Raw genomic sequence first — 6,852 nt, 5'->3', positions numbered from 1 at the left:
TTTGATGAGAATGTGATCTTCAGGCTGGTGCTGGTTTACCGGAAATTCTAGGAGTGGTACATGTGCTAAAAGACTTTTAGTTTTTGAGAGAAAGGAAAGTGGAAGATAAACCAAGTATATAATTTTTAAGAAATTGACCTTTTGGGGCCGGGCGCAGTGGCTAACGCCTGTAATCCCAGCACTTTGGGAGGCTGAGGTGGGCAGATCACCTGAGTTCAGGAGTTCGAGACCAGCCTGACCAACATGGAGAAACCCCGTCTCTACTAAACATACAAAGTTAGCTGGGCATAGTGGTGCATGTCTGTAATCTCAGCTACTCAGGAGGCTGAGGCAGGAGAATTGCTTGCACCCGGGAGGCGGAGGTTGCAGTAAGCCGAGATTGCGCCATTGCACTCCAGCCTGGGCAACAAGAGTGAAACTCTGTCTCAAAAAAAAAAAAAAAAAAAGAAATTGACCTTTGTTTTAAATGTGGGGACCTTGGCAGTGGACTTTATATTCCTTAGTGCCTTTTTACTGAGAAATTTCCTTTAGCACCTATTTGTATTACTTTTTAAACCAAAGAAAGCCAAATACCATTTTACACTTAACAGTGCTTCTCGTATGATTTTTATACCAGATAAGCTAAATTTTATTTTTATATTAGTGTGTTATTAATGTTAAACTTAATTTTAATAAAACCTTGTAGACATATTTATCTAATTTTTAATGTTTGACCATAAGGTAAGATTTTATAGACTCTTTTTAACCTTTTATTGTAGCAGGACGAGCCGCAGACAAAACTCCTCAGACACTGGATTAAAGAAGGAAGAGGTTTTTATTCAGCCGGGAGCATTGGCAGACTCGTGTCTTAAGAGCCGAGCTCCCCGAAAAAGAAATTCTTGGCCTTTTTAAAGGTTTACAACTTTAAGGGGTCCACGTGTAAGGGTCGTGGTACATCAAGCAAGCGTGGGAAACATGACTGGGGGCTATATGCATCAGCTAACAGAACAAAAATTTTACAATGCTTTTTTTCATACAGTGTCTGGAATTTACAGACAACACAAGTAGTTTAGGTCAGGGGTTGAGGTTATTATTACTTTTTTTAACTCCTAAGGCCGGGTGGTGGTGCCAAGGTTGTCTGGCTGTTTATCTTACTTTTGTTTTTTTTTTCCAACTTTTTGTTTTTCTCTCCTCCTGTCTTGCGAACTAGGCAAGGTGGGGAGAGGAGGGCAGCAGGAGTAGTAGTGGTCTCCTTCCTTATCTCCCCCTTTGAGAATTTTCACTAATCAGTGGGAGTTCTCACTTTTATTTTTACTTTTTGAGTCTTTTTGTGAGACAGAGTGATAGTGTTTTATGTAATACACTTGTGTTGAAGTTTTCTGATGAACCATGGTAGCTACAAAACCTTTTATCATTTGAAGGAGCAAATATAATATACAGGGGAGCAGCAAGCAAGTTCCTATTACTAGTAATACACTTACAATGAGGGTTTTAAATTTTCTTACAGCTGGAAACTATGTTCTAAATGAACACGTAGGATCAGACCTGTGTTAAACCTGTATATGCACATGTACCAACTTTGTCATGTCTTAAGCAGGTTAGTTTTTTTTACTGTGTCTTAAAAGCTTTTTCCTAGCGAGTAACACGGTATTTTTTAATAATAGAAGTTTTAAGAGCCAGATGCTTGAACTTGTGGCATCTGTTTGGGGAAAGAGTTAGTTAAAGTTATCTTGAGGCATTAACTCTTTTGCTTCTCAAGGCCATTGGTCTCTTATGTTAGCCTTTTCACAAACATAACATGAAGAAACATCTAGGCAGCTAGCAATGTTTTCAGCCAGCTGAGCAAATAGGTTTTTTCTGTTTTTGCTAAGGGAGGAGGTTCTGGTAACTTCTGGTTTATATGTTTAAAGAATGACTGAAAGACTTGGAATTGTTACTGGGCTGGACAGGTCTGGGTTTCCTAAGTAGTATGTGTACAGTGGGGACACCTTATATAGGTGTTTCTTCTAACATGGTTATGGGGGTTAACAACAACAAAACAATGTACAGCATATTCGTATCCAGCAAGGACAAAAGAGGTCCTTACCTGGGAAAAAGGTTGAATACAGCGACCGAACAATAGGAAAACAGTTAGTATTACAGGAAAACTATTAGTCTTAAGATTTTTAACTACATTTACTTGCTCGATGAGTCCTCAAGCTTCGGCCGTGCGTAGACTGGTCAGCCTCTGGAGTGACCAGAGCAGGGCTGTCGTCCTCAGCAGCAGCTTGGTCTCGTCTCAGGATCAGCCAGGTTGGGTGATCTGCATCCTGCTGGCTGGTCCACTTGTCCTGAGCTGCCAGTGTTAGCTGACTGTGATGGATCCAAGACACAACACCTGCAACTTTAACAGCAGTGGGAGTGGACAAGGTTACAGTATAGGGCCCATCCTATATGGGTCCTAGAAAAATTTGATTTTACTTTTTTACTTTAAACAGAGTCACTAGATTTAAAGGGGTGTCAGGCTTATAGGCATTTTTATTTATTTAATTATGAACACTTTGTATGGCTATTTTTAAAGCCTGCATTTGCTTTTTTAAGGTTAATTCCTGTAGTTTCTGGAGGTCCCTTTAATTTGACCTATGATTTGGGGGTGGCCGACTGAACAAAATCTTATAGGGCAAATACCTTGTTTGTTTGGGGGTGCACCTGACTCGGAGGAGGACCATAGGCAAAAACCTGATTTTATCTTACATGAATTTCCTGGCAATATTTTTTTCAGTAGCTGCTCAAGTGTCCAGTTCATGCTTTCCACCTTTTCTTGAACTTTGTGGCTGATGGGTTGTGTTTAACTTCCATTTTATTTTTAACAGCCTTGTTAAATCTTGTACTATTTCAACTACAAATGCTGGCCTATTGTCTGACTTTAAAGTTAGAAGTAGTCTAAACCTGGGGATAATGTCTTTTAACAGTACTTTAGTTACTTCTTGTAATTTTTTTTGTCCTGGTGGGGAAAACTTTAACTTACCCTGAAAAGGTGCAAACAAGCACTAGCATGTACCGATAGCCTCCAGCACGGGGCAGTTCTGTAAAGTCTACAAGCAAGTTCTCACAAGGTATGGCTCTTTCTCCTGTTTAAGTTGCCTAGAGGAGGGGTTCTTCCCCCCTCCACTTTGTAACTCTATCTAGTGCTTAACCTTCAGTGAGAAATTGGAATCCAGATACAGCAGAATCTGCTGCTTTTAACTTTTATTGTGACCATGGGCTCCTAGGAGCCTAATGAGAAGGTGCCTAGTCTGCCCTAGTCTTTACATTCTTTAGTTCCTGTCAGCCTGATCAGGTCAGTATTTTGTTCCTCCAAGGTGCGGCGGCCCTTGGCCCTCTTTGCCTTGTGGCCTTGGCCATTTCCTTTATTGCCTTTTGAACATTTACCGTTTTAGTGTCCTTTCTTTTTGCATCTCGCACATTAATCCCTCTCTAGCCTTGTCCGGCTCTTGAATCCTTGCCTAACTTGACTTCTTTCACGTCTACATCCACGTCCACATCCTCTCACATTGCTAATTTTTCTTTTTATAAGAGCTGTTGCTAACAGATTGGCTTTTTTTCTTAAGTCTTTGTTTTTTTTTTTCTTTCTGAGTTCTCCTACTCCTACGGCCAGCTGGTGGGGCCAGGCAACAGCACGGGCCCTGCCCCTGCGCACTGCGGTCTGTCTCTCTCGTTTCCTTCTGATTCTCTTTTTCACACTTACTCTCAGTCTTTTTTTTTTTTCTTTTGCTCTTTCCTAGTTTTATTCCTTGGTCACAGTTAACATACACCTTGGTGGCCACTTTTATAGACTAGGTGTTATTCATGCCTGCAGCTTCTGCTTGATGTTACCCTGGGCTTGCTTTACAAATGAAGTATTCACTATATACTGATTTTCAGCAGCCTCAGGGTTAAATGGGGTGTAAAGCCAGAATGCTTTATAGAGTCTCTTATAAAACTGACTTAGGCTCTTGTCAGCTCCTTGAAAAATTTCTGAAATCTTTTTTATATTACTTGCTTTTTTCTACCAACTTTTAGCCTCTGCAGAAGTGCTTCTCAGTACCTCTGCAAACGCTGAAGCTGAGTTGCATTCTCTGGGTTTTTTTCCCCTTTTTCCTAGAGTAACAGGCTCTTTTTTTAATATAATTTTTCATGCACTTAGAGGGTTAAACAGGCATACCGAGACTCAGTGTAAATGTTTACAGTCTTACCTTCACTGAGTTCTAAGGACTGAATTAAAGCAATCAGCTCAGCTTAACGACAGTGTCCAGGGTTACCACCGCATATTCTGCACATCTCTCTCCTTGTGGGTTGATGAAGCTGTTCCCGTCCACGTATAGCTCCCAGTTTACTGATGCCCAAGGCTGGTCCTGGAGGTCAGGTCTGCTAGAGTAAACTTGAGTCCAACACCTCTACACAGTTATGCTCGACAGGGCTCTAGCTGCCAGGAGCAAGGTGGAGGGTTCAGGGTATTTCCAGTTTAGTAGATCAATGGTTGAAAAGGGCTGATAGATGAAAGTCTGTTGCCCCCCCAGATGTGGGCCTGGTCATTATAATAGACAGGTCCTCGCGTCTCCCTGAGAGGCATTTGCATAGCTCGAGCAAGACCAGATCTGAGAGGGCCCACTTGACTATCTTGACTTCCTTCCTCGGCCTCTCGAGGCTCCGATCCTCCCCTTCGAGGTGAGACCTGGGGCATGTTAGCTCCTGAATCTCATTTCTGAGGGGGCTGTAGGCCTCGGTAAAGGGGGATAGGCTGGGACATATGGAGAAAGAATTTCTATTATCTCTGGCAGCTCCTGCAAAACTGGCTTCTGTTGCTGTTTCTGGGACTCCCTTTTTAACTCCATGTCTGCTGGCGAAGCTGCTCTTACTTTTACTTTTGGCTTTTTTTGCAATAAGCTGTTAAACAGGGCTAAATTTATGCCAATTTTTTCTATATTATATTTAACCATGAGTCAATATAAAGTAATTTGATCTAGGTATACTGGCTGTCCTCCAACCCCTGTCACCACCTTAAATACATGGCCAATTGTTCCCTGTCTGTAGTTCCTTCGGTGGGCCATCCAACACCAAAAGAGGGCAATTCTAATTTACACAGAGTTCTTAGCCTCTAGGGGTTAACTTAACTCTATAATCTCCTGCAAAACCCTTCTTAAGGTTCTGTAACCTGCATTTTAATGGAATAAGTTTTGATGATTTGATGACTTTCCTTTTATTTTTCTTTTTGAAAATTTTTTTTAACACAGTTCTTAGTGGAGTAGGCTTACTTTGTGTCTGACCTATTTTTCTCTTGAGACAAAACAACATTCACACTACAAGAAGGAAAGGGTAAAAGGTCACTCACTCGTCTAATTCACACTAAATCAAAATGAAAACTAAAACCAAAGTGTTGTTAAAGGCACACCTGTTCATCAAGCAATTTAAGCCAAGTCAAAATCAGAACCAAAACCAAAGTGCCAATAAAGGCACGTCTGTTTATCAAGCAATTCAAGTCAAGTCAAAATCAAAACTAAAACCAAAGTATCAAGCAATTCAAGTCAAGTCAAAAACAAAAACCAATGTGCCGGTACAGGCACGCCATGGGTGATCAGGCCACACTTCCACTCAAGTGGAGTGGCAAGTTCCAAAGACCAGTCTTACCAAGTTTCAGATGTCCAGACTTAAAGTGCCAGTTCCTTCCCGGTGTTCAGCCACTGCGTTGATCCTCCGCGGGGGCCTGCTGTGCGCTGCTCTGGTGAGGTGTTCAACCGGGGCAAATGCCTACCCGGGAGCGCTCTTAGGATCCGTGTTGCTCAAGCTGGCCAGAGTCCCCTGCAGGGATGCTCTACAGGGCAGGCATAAGCTAACTAAGGGGCTGCCTGGACCATCCCTTAATCACCTCGCTTCCTGGTCAGGGAACCAAGAAATGTAACAGGACAAGCCGCAGACAAAACTCCTCAGACACTGGATTAAAGAAGGAAGAGGTTTTTATTTGGCCGGGAGCATCAGCAGACTTGCGTCTTAAGAGCTGAGCTCCCCGAAAAAGAAATTCTTGGCCTTTTTAAAGGCTTACAACTTTAAGGGGTCCACGTGAAAGGGTCGTGATACATCAAGCAAGCGTGGGGGCTACATGCATCATCTAACAGAACAAAAAGTTTTACAATGCTTTTTTTCATACAGTGTCTGGAATTTACAGATAACACAAGTAGTTTAGGTCACGGGTTGATGTTATTATTACTTTTTTTAACTCCTAGGGTCGGGTGGTGGTTCCAAGGTTGTCTGGCTATTTATCTTACTTTTGTTTTTTTCCAGCTTTTTGCTTTTTCTCTCTTCCTGTCTTGTGAACTAGGCAAGGTGGGGAGAGGAGGGCAGCAGGAGTAGTAGTGGTCTCCTTCCTTATAATTTTTGCTAAAGAGCAGGTTGGTGCTTTAAGATAAACCTGTTATGCTTTTACTTTAATGTCCAGTTCACAGAAAAACTGGATGATACTTCTTTAACTTTAGCTAATATGTTTACACACAGAGTTTTCTTTACAATTAACATTTTAAAACATGTTTAAACCTTCAAAACAGTAATTTTCTTTTTTTAATGTAGGTAAAAATGTACATTCTTATGCTTCCTTATAATCCTTTTACCAAAGGTATATTTTACTTTTCTTATACACCTTGCACATAAACTGTTTTTTTTTAAATAGTTTTACATTCAGGAGGCCTAGTTACTTTTAAATTATACAACATTTTTTGCATAAATTCTTTTTTATAACATTTTTCTCTTTCATGACTTTCACAGACAATTCTTCGACATGCCTCAACTTTCTGACTTATTACAAATATTTCTTTCTTTAAACAACCAGTTAACTTATTTCAGGACAAGAATCTACCATATAAT

The sequence above is a fragment of the Pan troglodytes genome, chromosome 1, assembly GCF_028858775.2.
Source record: "Pan troglodytes isolate AG18354 chromosome 1, NHGRI_mPanTro3-v2.0_pri, whole genome shotgun sequence".
NCBI lineage: Eukaryota > Metazoa > Chordata > Mammalia > Primates > Hominidae > Pan > Pan troglodytes.
Note: the sequence above shows the minus strand (reverse complement) of the source record.